Source organism: Camelus bactrianus, chromosome 1 (assembly GCF_048773025.1).
Source record: "Camelus bactrianus isolate YW-2024 breed Bactrian camel chromosome 1, ASM4877302v1, whole genome shotgun sequence".
NCBI classification, from domain to species: Eukaryota; Metazoa; Chordata; class Mammalia; order Artiodactyla; family Camelidae; genus Camelus; species Camelus bactrianus.
Genome location: NC_133539.1, coordinates 2,356,528 through 2,373,560, shown reverse-complemented (window position 1 = coordinate 2,373,560; position 17,033 = coordinate 2,356,528). Strand labels below are relative to the sequence as shown.

The window sequence follows — 17,033 nt, the reverse complement described above, 5'->3', positions numbered from 1 at the left end:
GAACACCAGTTGAAAGACCTCCTTGCCTCACGGCCCCGGGGCCCTCGGAGCAGACTCCAGGACTGGGGGCCATTCGGGGTCACAGCATCAGGGCAGCGGGCCAGCTGGGCTTCGTAGACTCTGACGCCCGCTGGCGCCCAGCTCCCACTGTCCCCCTGCGCAGCCCAGGTGGCAGCAGCCCGCCAGGGCCTCGGTCTCTATACCCATGGTGTGTATTCCCTGCACCCTCAGCTGGCTGTGAGGAGTGCACCAGGAGGCTTTTGAGGAATCCCCCAGTGCCAAGAAGGCTCACACATAGAGATGCCATCGAGGGGCTGTCAGGGAGAGGAGGGTGAGGAAGAGACAAAGCGTGGGTCTGGGAGAGGTTATTCCAGAAGATTCAGCTGAGCAGGGCAGAGACACAGGGCTGTCACGCAGCTGGGCTGGGGGCAAGCGGAGCATGAACAAAAGTGTGCAAATTGAGGTATCTGGTTTGCCCCCTGAACTAAATTCAGCCTGACAATGCCTGCTCCCCATCTCTCGCCCCAGGAGGGCCCTCCTCTGGGTCCTGATGCTGGGCCTGTCATAGAGAATGCCACATGCTGTCCTGTGAGGCAGCTGTCTCTGCACAGGGGCTGGCTGTCACACTGCCCTCCTCCCCACTCAGTCCCCTCCAGCCTTCCCTGTGGCTACCCCAGGGCCTGTGCGGGGGTGCTGCTCCTCCTGGCACGAGCCAGCGTCTTCCCCGAGTGGTACCCAGGGATGGACCTCCAGCATCCTCCAGGCATGGGTGCAATTAAAACAAGTCCTTTCTGGGTCATATGATCTCCACCCTCTGCTCCTAAAGCCAGATAAAGGAAGGAGAGAATGGGACAGTAAGGAGACATTCAGGCCCCAGAAACAGAAGTCCTCTTTTGGGGGTTCATACAGGCTGCAGAACAGAGGCTCCACAGCTCTCAAGACATCCGTCTCTCAGCCACTGGAGGGAGGTGCCGGCTGCCCCGTGGCCCATAGACTAAAGGGTGGGTGGCCAGACTGGGCCATTCAGACCAGCAGAGCTCACCTTGCAGGGAGGGGCCGTGCCGCGCCCCACCTGTCCAGCGCCAGTATGAGGATGCCTTCCGGGTCAGGGGCCAGCAGGGCCAAGGGTCAGGCTGGAGGTCGGGCTTTGGCTCAGGTTCACTTGCTCCTATTTAGACGACACCTGTAACTCGTGGTCACGTTCCTGTGCAGCAGCCGAACGGTACAGAGGCCCAAAGCCCTCCCTCCAGCCTCCCCTCCATCCCCAGATAGCATGCTCCTCTCGGAGGAGTGCCGGCTCAGACACGTTAGGGCGGACGGAGTGTGTGTGGTGTGTCTCTGTGCGATGCGTATGTCTGTGTGTCTGGGTGGGTGTGGGAGGTACGTGTGCTCACGCTGGGCTCCCTGTCCCCTGTGCTGCCCGGTGACCTGGGAGAGGCTGCCAACCCCGGCTTTTCTTCCGCCCCCGTCCCGACCTGTGGGTGACCTAGACCAGGTCAGCAGGCTCTGCGTCTGGGGTTTCCCCTCTGCGTAATTGTCTCCCGGACCAGGGAGACAAACATTCACAGATCAGGGAATAAGGAGGGGGAAGAAGAAACGCACCAGTGGGGGAGGAGCGGGGGCTGGTCCCCAGACCCCCCAAGGTCGCAGCGATCAGAGCCCGGGGTGGCCAGGCACCTCAGGTTCTTACCTGGAAGCATCAGCTCGCTGGGGCTTTGCTACCATATCTTAGCGGCTCTGTTTCTTGAAACGTGCGCGAGTTTCCTGACCTCTGTCGGGCGCTGTTATCTCGCGTTGGGTTTCCAAAGAATGTTTTTTCTATATTAGTTTCAATCGAAGGTGCACACTGAGTAATTTGGAATTTGAAAACATTTTTTGGATAAAATTGAATAGATGACTATTATAAGAAATACACATGAGAATAAGCCTAAAGGAAATAATAAACACTGAAGTTAAAGTCACCCATATTCCTACCATCCAGAAGTCACCACTATTAGTATTTTGGTGTATTTTCTTCTAGTTAGATGAATATATGTTGCAGATCTTTTAAAAATAAGTTGGATGATACCCTACATGAGCAGTTTTAGATCCCGTTCTTTCTATTTTTATGAAGAGAATTTCCTTGGCTCATGTATTATTTAAAGACGTATTTTAACGTGTAATATTCCTTTATATCTAATATTTATTTGAGATTTCCATTTATCTAACATTTCTCCTATTTTCAGACACATTGTTTTTACATATTATTATAAACAACGTTCTTATGAGCCTCTTCTCCAAATCTGTTACTTCCTACACGAAATGTTTCCTCAGGATCAAGCCTTAAAAACGGAATGACCAAGTTAAATATGACAGATCCTCTCAAAGGCTTGGGTACACGTTGTCCAGTCACTGGGACTCCCCTGACTTCGCACCTTCCCAACATGCAAGAATTTTTGTTTAAAAAGCAGTTTGCTCATTCCGAAGCGAAACAGTATCCGCATCAGTGTCCTAGCACCGCTGTGAGAACGTCTCACGATCTGCGTGGCTTCAGACAACAGGAAGTCCCTCGTCCACAGTTCTGGGGGCCAGAAGGCTGAGATCACGCTGCGGGCAGGGCCGGGCTCCCTCCTGAGGCTCCGGGGAGGGCCTGCCTGCCCCTCCCAGCTGCTGTCCATCCCTCAGCGCTTGTCAGCCCTGGGCCTGGAGACCCACCGCTCCCATCGGGCCTCCACCGTCATGTGACCACCTTTCCCCGGGACTCTCTTCCTACAAGGACACCAATCACATTGCACCAGGGGCCCAGCTCCTCCAGCTGGCCTCACCTCAACTAATTACACCCGCGATGGCCTTGTTTCCAAATAAGGTCGCAGTCTTGGGTGCTGAGGATGAGACCTCGAGCATACCTCCTGAGGGGCGCACGATTCAACCCACAACTGTGCGCATTCACTTTAATGTCTCGTTCTTGAATGTCCTCACTCGGAATGATTCTGTTTTCGTGTTTACTGGCCATTCATATTTCTTCTATTTTCTGTCGGGGGTGTCTCGGCCCCGCTTCCGTTGGTTGTGAAGGACAGAAGTGCAACTAACTCAAACTGCTTTAAGCTAAAAAAGACAGCCTGTGGTTGACACGGGGGAAGGGCTCGGGGCTCGCTGGGGCTCCGGCTGGGCTGGGTCCTGCTCCTGGAACGACATTTCTCTGTTCTCCTCCGTCTTCTCCCTGGCTCCTCAGCTCCGCCGCCCTCTGTGCCTTTGTTCTGATGAACCGCTAGCATCTTACCAGTTTAACAGCCCCCAGGGAAAGCATGACTTTTCCCCCTAGTTCCAGCCAGGGACCCAAGGAGACCCTTCGCTAATCAGGTGGACATCACACGTCCGACCTCTAGAAGTAAAAGTAGAGGTCAGGCCGTCAAGTCTCGTGGGCTCAGGGCGTTGGGGGTTGGGGACTGACCTGGCAGCTGTCACCAGATGGAGGAGACACAGTGTTGGGGAACACACGGCGGGCTGGTGACGTGGGCTCGTAACGTTTACCAGAAACCAAAAGAAATGTAAGAACAAAGGAAAGGTGTTAATAGCGCACCGCAGCAGGCAGCGGCGGGCCGCAGAGACAAGAGGTGCCTGTGTGAGCCCCGGCTGCAAACGCGCAGGGTCTTTTGTTGAGGAAGGGGCTGTGCACACAATGGCGTGGGGGAGCAGAGCTCTGATGGGCTGTGAGGGAAGGGGCTTCGGCCTGTGGAGGGCAGTGGGACTTACGGCTCTGATGAGGAGGCAGCCTGAGCTGCAGTGAAGTTAGTCCTTTCCCACTTTCTGACACATATTTTTTTATGTTGATCTTGGTGGGTTTGTTCCCTGGAGGCCAGACGCTGCCTTTTGGGTTGTGTCGCTGCTGTGGCCCCTGCTCTGTGGAATCACTGTGCAATAATGTCACGTCAGAGGTTCTAGTCAGGCCGCATTCTCTGGGCAGAAGAGGAAAAGGCCGTGGCTGGTACTTCAGTAAGCGAATTGGCGTTGGAGAGCTTATCTTCGCTCGTACCAGCGTCACAGGCGAATGCTACAGCCAAGCGACTGTCGTGGCACCTAAGGAAAGAAGGACCGCGCCCAGAAGAGTGACTGCGGTTGTGCGATAAAACACAAAGGCTGCGAGGGCCGCGAGGGTGTGGGCTTCTAGCCCTCTCTCAGTCTCAAAAGTGTGATAAGCAGTGTGACTTTGAGCTTGTTCACCTGTGATCAGGTTATGGACACAGGCCCCCAGGCCAGGACCCTGACCCTCCCAAGGGGCTGCGCTGGGCGGGGCCCCAGGCCCAGCTCCACGACATCCCCACCCCGGGAGGGGCCCCGGACTCCAGCCTCGGCCTCGTACTCCTCTCCCAGCCCTGTCTCCCCTCCCTGCCCCTTTCCAAGGGGCAGACCCTAAAGCAGGGGAGGGTGTCCCTGTTAGCACTGCTTTTCCCCCATCACCGTTGGGGCCCTAGGTCGTGCTGTTATGTTTAAATCCCAGGCTGGGCAGCTGTGGGCCCAGGGAGGACACAGCTGGTGGGAAGGAGCGAACGGGGGCGGGGTCTGCAGCAGGGACAGCAGTGAGGGCCGTGGGATGGTCACAGAGGCACCTGTACCCCCAGCCCGGGGGAGGCATCCCTGGAGAGCATGTAGGGTCCCCAAGGGCCACCCCTCAGTGTGCAGGCCAGGTCTGGCTGCTGGGGCCGAGCCTGTCGCTGTCACAGCCCCCTGCCCAGGGCTGACAGAGCAGCCCGAGGGAAGCGACTTGGAGGGGCCGTGGGGGTGGGGGGAGGGTGACAGGGCATGCACGACAGGGAGAGGGCCACATGAGAAGATGGGCGCACCCCCCCAAAGCAGGCATTGTGTCAGCCAGGGTCCCCAGAGAACAGACCCAGCAGCTCGGGAGGTGGGCAGGTAGGCAGACAGACAGACCTACTGTGAGGAACTGGCTTCCCTCCGCAGGCTGGGGACCAGGACAGCCGGCGGTGTCATTCAGTCTGAGTGTGAAGGCCCAAGAACCAGGAGGGCCATGCTCCGAGTCGCAGTCTGAGTCCAAGGGCAGCGGGTGAGACGCCCCAGCTCAGCGGTCGGGCAAAGGGCCACATCCCCCTTCCTCCGTCTCCGGCAGGGGACCTCTGACCAGAGGACTCTGCACAGGTTCTTTCTGTGTCACCCCTCCCGGGGCTGACAGGCCTTCTCTCCAAGCCCCCAGGGCCTCAGACAGAGGAGTGAGCTTGGCCACAGTCGAAGGCAGCCCAGGGCCAGCTCCCCAGACGGGGCAGGGGCCACGGAGCAGGGGCAGGGCCAGGAGAAAGGGGGTCACGTAGAGGCTGGCCGCCACACACACACACGTCCCTCTAGGGCTGCTTTGGGGATCACCAGTTTCCTGGGGGGCAACACAGGACAGGGCGGGGCTCAGTGTTGACAGGGAGTGGCTCACCCCTGCCGTGGGTTTGCCCTGGGACCTGCACCCCAGGGAGGGAGGGGGCTGAGCGTCACAGAGCAGCAATGCACAGCCCCTGTGTTTGAGACCTGGGGACAATCCTGCCTTCCTGTAATTCTGTGGGATTCAGTACATGTGATTTAATTTTCTCCCTTTATAGACTTTTCAGATAACCTCACAAATCAGAAAAATGCTTGCAGTTGTTCATGGTCATTCTAGTCAGTCTCACCCCCAGCGCACACTCACGCTCTGTCCCACCCATGCTCACACACACCCCTGCACACTCGTTCATGCACGCACCCCCACCCCCGCACAGCCCCCTGCACAGCCTCCTGGCACGCCCCCCACCCGGACGTCACTTCTCGCTCCCCTTCCCCGCCGCCTCCCAGCCAGTGTGACAGAAGTCCTGCCAGCAAACACTCAGCTGAGCCCTGTGCAAACACTCCTGTCGCAATTCACACAGGAGGCCGCCTCTCTGGCCTGCAGGGCGTGCTTCCTGCCAGGAAGGCTGGGGGCCTGGGGCCCATCAGGACAAGGTCCGCCAACTTACCAGCCATCGGCTGGTTGGCACGGCCACACGGTCCTCTGGCTGCAGGAAGGGGCTGGGCCTGGCCCCCCGCAGGGTGGGGGTCTTGACCTTGTGGGTCCAGAAGAGCCATCAAGGAGAAAAGCGAGCAGCCCAGGTGTCCAGAGACACCCCCACATCACCCACAGGATGTGAGCGCCCGGGAGGGAGGCGCTGGCAGCCTCAGCAGGCAGGTCGAGCCCAGGGAGAGGGTCTGAGGGGTCCCAACTCGAGGTGGGAGGAGAAACGGAGCCAGGGAGAAGGTGGTCCAGGTGAAAGGAGGGGCCGGCGGGGCCGGAACCCCCTGCCCTGCCCTCCACGACGGTGGGCTCTGAAGGAGTCTGAGAAAGAGCTTCGACCTGACCGACTCCCTGGACCCAGCTGAGTGTCTGCAGCACAAGCAGCGACTCGCATAGCAAGCACCAGTTCCCTTTAAAGTGACCCTAAAAATCATGGTCGGCCTAGCAGCCTCCACATAGTGTGTGCCTGCACCTTTCCTGGCACCAAGGGCCACGCGGGAGGCGGCGGACCCAGAAGACGGTCCGCGAGAGAACCTGGAGCAAGGGCAGGGCGTCGGGGGCCAGACACCCAGCGCCCTGGAGGTGGCGGCGGCGGGTCCCCCAGGGGACACCCCTCTGCAGGGCACCCCCAGGGCTGAGGCCCCATGGGTCCCAGCTCCTGCGTCCTTCGTCCAGGCTCCAGGCGACGACCACCCACAGCCAGAACTGGCGCTGCTCCCCACGGCCCGCCGTAATCTGTCACTGCAGCTGCAGGCCAGCCGGTCTGCAAGGGTCGCTGAGTTCGTGCTCATGTCACACAGGGATGGGCCCGTCTCTGACCTTGTCCCTGTCCTGGAGACGCTCACCATGCCCTCCCAAATGCCAGCCTTGAACCTGAGTCAGAAAAGTTTGTCCCTGACTCCAGGGTGCTGGCTGGCAGGTGATGGCAGACAATGGGCTGCACCGTTCAGCCCCTGCCTGAAGGTGTTCTCAGGGGCGTAGACACGCCTGCAGCCCCAAGAGCAAAGTCCAGCTTCAGGGCTGGGAGTGGGTGGGTAAACACTGGCTTCCTCGCCCAGAGGCAGCGCTCAGAGGTGTGCCAGGTGCGCCTGCCACCAGTCCCTGCAGGTCTTCCCTCCCCGCTCCCACCCCCACCTCCTCACTGGGCTCCACCCAAACCCTTGCCTCAGGTCTGCCTTCGGGGAACTTGAGTTTGGCCCAAGGTTCTAGCTCGGAGCAAGGGCAGGGGCCAAGGGTGGGCGAGCGCAGAGTGGGGGCTGGTTCTCTGCTTCCCGGGTTCAGGCGGCGAGGACACGCCAGCAGGGAGGGCTTACTCAGAGCCCCGCAGGCGGAGGCGGGCGGAGCAGAGGCACAGTGAGTCCTTTATCCACAGACGTCGTCCCTGCGTCACAGCCGAGGCTCTGGCTGCCCGGGGACGTCGCCCTCACCCTGCGCTTGCTGAGCCCAAGGATCCCCTCCTTCCTTAGACGAGGTTGGAAATGACCTCAGCTCCAGCTCATGGCTGATCTAATCAGGGACAGAACCCAGGAGCCTATTAGCACGCTCCTGGTAATGATGTCACTCACCTGCAGTGGAAAGTGGCTCTGAACAGCCACAGCCTCGACCTTGCGGGCGCTCCATCAAGGGCGTCCCCGCCCCCGAGGTGCAGGCGCCCCACCTGAGCCCCTGCCTGGGGTGGGCAGAGCGCACTGGGAAAATCCCGCCGTGCGGGCTGGCACCCCCTCCACGTGACCCACCAGCCAGTGGCTTCCCAGGGGCCCACCTTCAGGAGCTGATGTATTTTAAATCCAAATTGAAACAAAATGCAATCTACTGAGGAGTTATTTTCTTTTCATAGTGGTTCCCAAAAGGATTCTTAAGCTGAGGGATTTTGGTGGTGTTCCCAAGCTCAGCATAACTCAGCCCATCCTGCTGGATATGGTCCCCAACTGAAACTGGGGGTGACACGCCGGACCCCGCCTCCCCCGAGTGCTGGGGGGATCACGTTCAAGGAGGGAAACTGTTGTAAACTGTCGTGATCTGTGATAGGTGTGTCTGTCCTGGGACAGCCGTGGTTAAGTACACCGACCAGGCGGTCAAACAGCAGAAACCCATCTTCTCACAGTCCTGAGGACAGAAGCCTGAGATGCAGGCGTGGCAGGGCTGGTTCTTTCTGAGGCCCCGCTCCTGGGCGTGTGGATGGCGGTCTCCTCCCTGTGTCCCCGCCTGGTCGTCCCTGTGTGTGTGTCTGTGTCCTGCTTCTTATAAGGACACCTACCAGATCGTGTCAGGGCCCGCCCCCGTGACCTCGGCTAAGCTTAATCACCTCTTTAAGCACCGTGTCTCCAAGGACAGCCACATTCTCTGGAGCTGGGGGTCGGGGCTCCAACTCGTGAATTTGGGGGTCACGTGGCCCACAACAGTGACACAGTGGCGGGCTTTGATAGGACAGCTGCTGGAAATCTCCTCTGCTGTCAGCTTGAAAGTGGTGCATCCTGTTTTAAGTGAAGGGGAAGCATCAGCGTTGATCTTCAGGGCCCGAGGCCATGGCGAACAGAGGGCGAAGGCGCGTGCAGAGCCCCCCAGGGTCCCCCAGGCTCTCGAGACAGGAAGCCAGTGTCTCTGTTCTGGAGGCTCTTCCTCCTGCTCTTGAAAGTCTGTGTGACGAGCTGGCGTGTCCGCAGAAGGCATCACTGGGGCGCAGGGCTGCTGGTGGCACAGGGTGGCCAGGCAGGGGGTGGCGGAGCAGGGCCCACACGCTGCCCGCCCCTGCGGCAGGGCTGGGGTCCCAGCCTCCTCCAGACCCCCGGCCTGCTTCCCTCGAGACCACCTCTGTCTGCACAGGGGCGAGAAAGTGCGCCAAGTGCCACTGTGAGGGACGTGGGGCGGCAGGGGGAGGACACGCTGGCTGCACTCCTGGGAAGCTCCTTCCAGGCGCAGAGTGGTGTGTGACCCGGGGGTTTACTCTGCCTGGGTCAGTTCGCTCACTGATCGCCCGGCAGTCGGGGCCCACGTCCGCCAGTTCCCCCATGTCCTGTGAAAAGAGCTCAGTGGACTCTTTCCTTCGGTGCCATTTCCTGCCACAAATCTGAAAAGTGGCCAAGGTCCAACCAGGCAGGGCTTTGGCACAGAATGTTCTTTTCAACCTGGCCCTCTTGTACTGGGCTGCACAGGTCCAAGGTCTCCAGGCCTGGATCTGGCCACCGTCAGAAGGGGTGGCCTTGGGAAGCAGCCTGACGTGGCCCAGAGTGACCCAGGTGGCCCAGGTGGCTCAGGGTGGCCTAGTGTTACCCAGGTGGCCCTGGCCCAGAGGCTGCCCGCCTGCAGGCTCCGGCTGCTCTTCTCGCCCATCCTGGGCATCCCCTGACCTGTGAGGGACAAGCTCTTCCCAGTAGCAGTCACCTTCTGATCTGTTGTGCTCCCTGCACCCGAGAATAACGAAACCTTTAATATAAAAACACTGCCTGCACAGGCCCAGAGACCTCCCACTCCAAGGGCAGACGTCCCCAATGACTGACGGATTGACCTGTAAACGCTCCAGCCCTCTTGGCCCTGATGGGCACTGAGGTGTGAGCTGCATCCCCAGGGTCCCCTGCAGGTGCCCGTTGCTGGCTCCCCTACCCTGGGCCCCACTGCCCATCTCACCGTGGGGGAGGGGCTGCCACCGTGCAGCGGCAATGCAAAGCCAGGGCTCTGGAGGGGCCACCTCCTGTGTCCACAGAGAGGGTCCAGCCATGGCGTGGCTGTTTCTCAATACCTCTTGGGCCTGCCCATATCCATGGAGCCACTGCTGGGCACCCCTAGATAGCGCAGAGGGAAGAGGTGCCCCAGGACTGGCCCCTGGACCAGCGAGACCCGGGCAGCACCATTTGTGCCAGCGCGGCCCCCGGTGTGCTCGCGGTCAGAACCTCAGTCCAGGTCAGAGCGCTGGTGTTTCTTCGTTGCCACCCCCTTCCAGTGCCCACATCCCCTCTTCACTTCCATCCCAGCACATTCTGGTGGAGCCGTGCAGCCAAAGCTTCCGTTGTCCGAGATCCTGTAATCCCTCCGCGTTGCCTTCAGAATGTGCCGCCCCTGGACCAAGTGGGCCTGCCAGGCCCGAGTGTCCTCACCTGTTGTCCCCCTGCCCCTCCGCCCCCCGCGGCGGTGACTCAGCATCACTAATCCCCACAGCTCTGTCCCCGATGACTCGGTTCTCTGCCTGCGCTGGAATCCAGCCCCGCGTCTTCCGATCCGCGTTGCTGTTACTGCTCCCCGCCCACCCCGCCAGCGGCTCTCCTCCTCCCTGACCTCCTGAGTCCTCGGTGCCCTGGCCAGGGGCAAACTCTGTTGCCTCCAGGAATCCCCGGACTGAAGAGGATTCAGTCCCTCACCTCTCTGCCTGCCCCAGCTTGCTGGCCTCCAGCCACATTGCTCAACAGACACTTAGGGACCATCTCCCGGAATGTTCCTGAACAGAGAGGCAGGAAGGACCAATGGAACCTACCAGAGACCCCAGCCTCCACTCAGCCAGGCGAGGCTGCTCCTGGGGGAGATGGTCAACCCTCACCCCAGCCGCTCCCCCAGGGCATAATAAGGATGGACTGTCTCCTTTCCAGAAGAGCAGACCTGGGATGTCCCTTTCTAAGGGTTTTCCAAAATCCTCGGGAGCAAAGAGAGTCCTGCTGTGGAGCAGGAGGGCCACGATTCCTAGGCAGAGTCACGGTGGGTCACGACGGCACACGCAGTGGACTCTGGACCCCAGCAGAGAAGAGATCGTCCCACTCCAACCAGGGCTGGTGGATGCTCGAGCAGACAGACGTCTGATGCCCAGACTCAGCCCTGCTCGCACCTCCCAGGACCCCTGGGCAGGACACAGCTCGCTGGGCTCCGCAGGCAGAGTGTGGTAGATTGCGTTTCCGGTCAGCAGGACTGACCGCAAAAGGGTGGCCACTCTCTTGCTGGTCAGAGTCCCCAGGACTGAACCCCTGGCCCTGGCAAAGTCAGGAAACGGATGACCCTGACTGAGAGCCACACACCAGCCTTGCAGACCTGCTGCTGGGCACCCACTCTGCCCCCACTATGCCCAAGGGGAGGGAGGGCCAGCACCTTCTGACCCGAGGTCCTGACCCTGCAGCCGTGGGGGGGGGGTGGGCAGAGAGAGCCTGCTCACGTGGGTCAGCTGGCTCCAGGTTTAGATTTTGACTTGAGCCCCCTTGTGTGGCCAGCTCAAGAGGCCCTACAGCCGGGGACTCCACCTCGCCAGTTACTGGGAGGGTGTCCCCTCCCTCCCAGCCTCATATGCGGGGCGCCCAGGGCCCCTGTAACTAGAGCACACCCCTCGCTCCCCCCAGCCCACCCGCCAGCCGCCCCCAGAGGCAAGCTCCACCCTGAAGCTGCTGTTTGTCCCACCCTTACCTTTATGATATTTTATACACATTGAAGCATGTGTCATGAAGTCTCCTGCAGGTAGCCGTCTCACGCAATTCAAGGAGACTTGGAGACATCGAGGGTTTGGTTCCAGACAACCACCATAAAGCGAATATCGCAATAAAGTGAGTCACATGAATTTTTTGTCTTGTATTCTATTTACACCATGTTGTAATCTGTTAAGTGTGAAATAGCATTATATTTAAAATAATGTACACAGCTTGATTCAAAAATACCTTCTTGCTAAAAAATGCCGACCATCACCTAAGCCTTCAGCGAGTTGTAATCTCTTTGCAACAGTCACCTTCAAGGTCACTGATCACAGATCATCCTAACAAACATAACAATGATGAAGAAGTTGGAAATATTGTGAGAATTACAAAAACGTGACCCAGAGATGTAAAGTGAGCAAATGCTATTGGAAAAATGGTGCCAACAAACTTGCTTGACTCATGGTTGCTACAAACCTTCAGTTTGTAAAACCACAGTATCTGCAAAGAGCAATAAAGCAGAATGGGGTCCACCTGTTTTGCGTTTCTAAGACGGCCACGATGCCGCATGTAACTATGGGCTGCTCTTTTCACTGCTGTATACTATTCCACTCGTGGCTATTGCACAGCCACATGTGGCATCCCTGGTGGTGAGCCCAGCATCTGGAACATTCTTGTACATGCGTCCCAGTACATGTGTGGTTTCTCTAGGCTGTGTACCCAGCTCGGGACCCATCTCTCTCCTGCCTCCATTATTCAACCAACTGGGCAAAGCCAGACCACAGGCAAGGAATAGGGGGTGCAGGGTCTGGCAGACTCACCCTGTGATGATGGGTGTCCAAATCAATGAGTGTACGTTTCTCAAGGGTATTTGATCATCGTAGCTGCATTCCCAAGCCAATGGCCCTTCCAGGTAGAACACCTTGTGTTTTGACAGCCACCCCCATACCAGTCTCTTTGAGCCCTGGGTGGGCAGGGGTGGGGGGGAGTTCAGAGGGCATAGGTAGCTGGGCGGGCCATGGCCAGGCGGTCCACCTCCTTTGCAGCTGTAAGGTGGGCGTGGGGGGCTCAGGGATGAAGGCTTGATTCAAAAATACCTTCTTGCTAAAAAATGCCGACCATCACCTGAGCCTTCAGTGAGTTGAAATCTTTGCAACACTCACCTTCAAGATCACCGATCTCAGATCATCCTAACAAACGTAACAATGACGAAAAAGTTGGAAGTATTGTTAGAATTACCAAAATGTGACCCAGAGGGTTGAATAGGGCGCCCCCAAATTCTCATCAACTCAGAGTGCGGCCTGATTTGGAAATAACATCTCTGCAGGTGCAATCAAGCTGAGATGAAGTCCTCCTGGAGTCTAGCAGCCCTAATCCAATGATTGGTGTTCTCACAAGAAGAGGGAAATTTGGACCCAGAGAAGTCCACGTAACAATGGAGCCAGGGATGAGAGCGACGCGGCCACAGCCAAGGGACGGCGAGGGTTGACGGCAGCACCAGAAGCCGGAAGAGGCAGGAAGGGCCCCCCCAGAGACTGGAGAGAGCACGGCCCGGCCCACCCTTGATTTCAGACCTCTGGTCCCCAGAGCCGTGAGAGAAAACGTTTCCGTTGTTTGAAGCCTCCAGTATGTGGCACCCGTTACCCCACACGCTCAGTTGTCGGGGAATGGCCCGTTCTCGGTGGTCTCTGCATCTCCTGAGCGCCCCTGAAGCTTTCTTTGCACGTGGCCACCACTCTCTGGGGCTGAACCCACCCTGTCCCCAAAGTCCTCCCCCAACACCCGGCCCCTCCGACATACCCTGCCTGCCGGGCCCGGGTGCGGGGCTGGCCACCTGCCCCATGCCCACAGGCTATCCCTGAACAGGCCCAGCCTCTTGGGGCGGGGGACCCGCCCCCGGGGCTTAGCTGCTCACTGCTCTGGCACTGCAGTCTGTCACTCCCCAGGCCAGCCGCCCGGCACCGAAAGAAAGCTCTAGAAAAACTCACTATCAAACTCTCTGCACGCCCGGTGATCAGTGCTCTATGCTTTCCAACAAGACAGCATCCCTACAAATCCACCAGATAGGCTGAAACGAAAAATTGGCGATACCAAGTCGTGTTGCTGGGGTCCCTCGTCCTGCTGGCAGGGGTGAACGGACACCCCACTTGGAATGGGCCCCCCGACACCCAGTGATCCCACTGCTGAGTATACACCCAGTGGAAGCGAGAGTGATACCTAAACAGCTGTGTGCAGGGACGGTCAGAGTAGCCTTGGTCCTCCACCCGAACGTCCCCCCACAGAGGGAGGAGCACACGGCATCTGGTCACCGGTGACACAGCCCCGCAAAGAAAGAGCCGACCACCGCCGCCTGGGGCTGCACAGCTGCAAGGGTGGTCTCGGGGCTGAGTGACGCTGCCTTCCACAGATCAAGTTCAAGAGTGAAAGGACTAGGTCTGACGGAAGTCAGAGGTCAGAAAAGCAGGCATCCTCGGGGGCAGTGACGGGGGGACACAAGGGCACGAGGGGCTCTCAGCAGTGCTGGGAGGGCTCCCGATGGTAACCCTGTTACACAGACGGTGGTAACATGGGTGCAGACATGTGAAAATGCATGAGCCCAATGCAGGGTTCATGCCTTTCATGGTAGGGAAGTTACAGCTCGATTTCAAAACCACTTTTCCAAAGTCAATGCGAGGAGCCTGCATTTGCCAGGGTCCAGACCTGCCCGGAAGACCGCTGACGTGGAGTTGACAGAGCCTCCAGCCTGCCGGGGAGCCGGCGGGCCTTACCCCCAGATCCTCTCTGGGAGGCGCAGGTGAACAAGCCGGCGTCAGGGTGACGGAGCCCAGGAGGCCTCGCGTCTGAGCCCCCCCCTCAGCCAGCAGACTCGGGGGCAGAACTGGCCCGCCCCGTGTGACAGGTGTCAGCTGTGTGTGTGGTGTGGCTCAGGGCTCCAGGATCCGGACGTTCGAGCTGTGACGTTAGGGTGACCACGGCCCTTACAGGACAGTGACCCTGCTGCCTAACCGGCCAAGGAGGCAGACTCAGGACCGCAGGAGGCCCCCGGGGCTCTGGGTGGGAGAACAAGGGAGTTCCCGAGGTCACGGTGATGGCAGAACCAGCAGCTCCCGGGGCAGAGATGAGGAGGGACGTGGGGGCGGGACACTTCCGAGTGTTAGCCCAGAGTGAAGTGATTGGGAGGCAGGAAGGTCCTGGGATGCTCGAGGGCCGATGGGGGAGACGGGCCAGGTGTGAAGGACCCCACACTGATCCGCACACCCCCTCCTCATGGGGGGCTCGACCAGAAGCTCTGCTGTGCACCCACCCGCTGCAAACCCTACGCAGGTCCTCGCCTCTGAGACACAATTTCCCCACCTGCACATCTGGAGAAACTGTGTACTTGCCTCTGAGTTGTGGTGAAAATTAAATTCTGAGGCCAAGCCAAGCATTTGCACCAGGCCAAGCAGGTCAGCAGTCACCCCCATTTACAAACAGGGAGAAGTCGAGGCTTGTATGGGGTTGAACAGGACAACTGAGTCGGTGGTGAAGGAGGCCTGAAGGACATGAAACTGGCTCACCCGTTCGCTGGGCAGGCGAAGCCAAGTCCTCGGCAGAACCGTTCGGGGTTTCCTCTGCATCGAGGCGCCGGTCTGTGTGCTGATCACGGACTCCCGGACGCTGGGGCGGCGCTGCGCTGCCTGGGGCCGCACGCCTCCGTGCAGGGGGACCCCGCCTGCGCTTATCTTCCGCAGGGACCAGGTGCCTTTCTAATTCAGGGCTTTCCGAGCAGCCTGGGTCTCCTTGAAAGGTCAGACGTGGCCTGGTTGTACTGGCCTCGCCATCAGCTCTGGGTTTCATCACCTGCCACGTCCCGAGGTCCCCCGGGAGCCGTCTGGGGCGGGAAGGGTCAGCCCACGCGTGCCCGGTCTGTCCTCAGGACCCGGAGGAAGCCGCGTCCTCCGAGCACTTAGTTTGGCCGGGGCTGCGCTTGGCCCCACGACACACTCCCCTCACCCAGGGTGCTGGCAGCTCTCACCAGCCCCAGCAATTTACAGAATGAGCCCTCTTTCCGCTTAAAAATCACCCCACTCCTGGTAAAGAGAAACACTTCTGAAATCCAGGGAGATTCTAGCTGGAAAGGCAGGTTCTGAATCTCAAGGTCTCCAAGCAGAGCAGTCCCGTGTGCTGCCAGTTGGAGGGGCCAGGCCCTGAGCTCCCCCGCCCTCCTCCCCAACGTGCAGCTGGGAGTCCATTGCCAGGAAGGGGGAGGCTGAGGGAGCGGCAGGGCCACGCCTGCGTTCACGCCCTGGTGGTCCTGGCGTCCACAGCCCCCTCCTCTCTCAAGGTGCCCCTGTTTGGGTAATAAATCCTAGAACCCTGAGTGAGGGTGCCGCTCTCTGTTGCCTGGGGGTGCGGCGAGGCTGCACCCACGTGCTCCCGGGGGAGAAGAGGTGAGGGCAGGACCAGCCCCCCTGCCGCAGCTGGCTGTCAGGGGCCTCCATCCCAGCAGGGAGGTCCACATGTGGCCAGGACACCCAGTGCCCACGGGCTTAAGGGAAATGGAAAGTGGGTCTCGTGTGAGCATGAAGCCCTCAGTCCCGAGGAAGAGCTCAAAGTACCACCATCCAGGTCTGCCCTCCGTGAGCCCCCGCACAAGTTCAGACAGCTGTGTCCCTGGGCCAAGCCAGGACCCCTTGGCGTGAGATCTGGCGTTGGGCAGTCTCACCTCGCGGTGACAGCTCATGAAGGGTCACCATGATGGTGACAGCAAGGTCCTGACTCTGAAGAAAGCCCTCCCAAACCCAGCCCACCCGGAGGCAGGGCGGCACCCCCGTTCCTCCCGTGCCCCTGAGGCCTGCAGTGTGGCTACTCCCCTGCGTCCGGTCTCTGCCACTTGTTTCGGCTCCCCCTCCCCCTGTGACTTTCATGACTCCAGCTCCCACTGAGGGGCACATCTCCTCCCCTCAGCTGACCCGTCTCTGCCCCTGCAGTTGGGCACGGGCGTCGGGCACTCAGAGGCACATCAAGATGGGTAGACTCGCTCTCCCTAGTCTATCGCTGGTTGCACTGGGCCCAGTGGGTTCAAAGCTGTTCGTCGGTCCATCTGTCTGGAGCATGCCCCCCAGCCTTCCACACCCAGCTCAGCCCCACCTCTGCGGAATGAAGGTCCCCAGGAGCCAGCAGCTACCCCCTCCCTGCACAGTGTGTCCCCGGGGCCCGCCTCCTCCCCTTCCTTGCCGCCTGCCCACAGTCTGAGGTCTTGTGGGCTTGGTCCACACTCCGGGGCTCCCCTGCAACCACTGCACAGCTGGGGCCGGGCGTGGGGAGACCCTCTGCTCTGTTGTCCTGGGACCCCTTCTACCCTCTCCAGAAAGCCCTGGGGACCCGCCCCCTAAAGAGCTCCAACAAGATGCGGGGTTGCGGGGACTCCCAAGAGCCCGATGGCTGGCCAGCCGATGACCGTTTCTAGGACTCAACCTACAGGGACAGATCCAAGGGGACAGCTCAGCCTAAGGAGCGCTGAGCTGTCAGGGGGCCTCCACTCACCAGATGTTCCAGCGCCTGAGGAGAAGAGCAAACCCCTCGCGAGCCCAGCAGGTCCGGCCGCTGCGCCCGCCACCACTGGGCAGCAGGTGTTAGCAGAGCCTCCCCGACCTCTCCTCCACGAGCCC

The 17,033-nt window shown here is 59.7% G+C and overlaps 1 long non-coding RNA gene across 2 annotated transcripts; it reads right to left on the bottom strand.

The window, feature by feature from the left end:
- Window positions 1–1,506: 1,506 nt before the first annotated feature.
- Window positions 1,507–15,874, bottom strand: LOC141573873 (uncharacterized). 2 transcript variants are annotated; one of them, XR_012500253.1, is made up of 3 exons: window positions 11,381–15,874; window positions 4,909–9,405; window positions 1,507–4,056 (listed from the first exon to the last, which is right to left on the bottom strand). It is a non-coding gene; the product is annotated as an uncharacterized LOC141573873 (long non-coding RNA). The 2 variants fall into 2 exon arrangements; XR_012500260.1 differs by lacking the exon at window positions 11,381–15,874 and adding an exon at window positions 9,629–10,295.
- Between the last annotated feature and the right edge of the window lie 1,159 nt (window positions 15,875–17,033).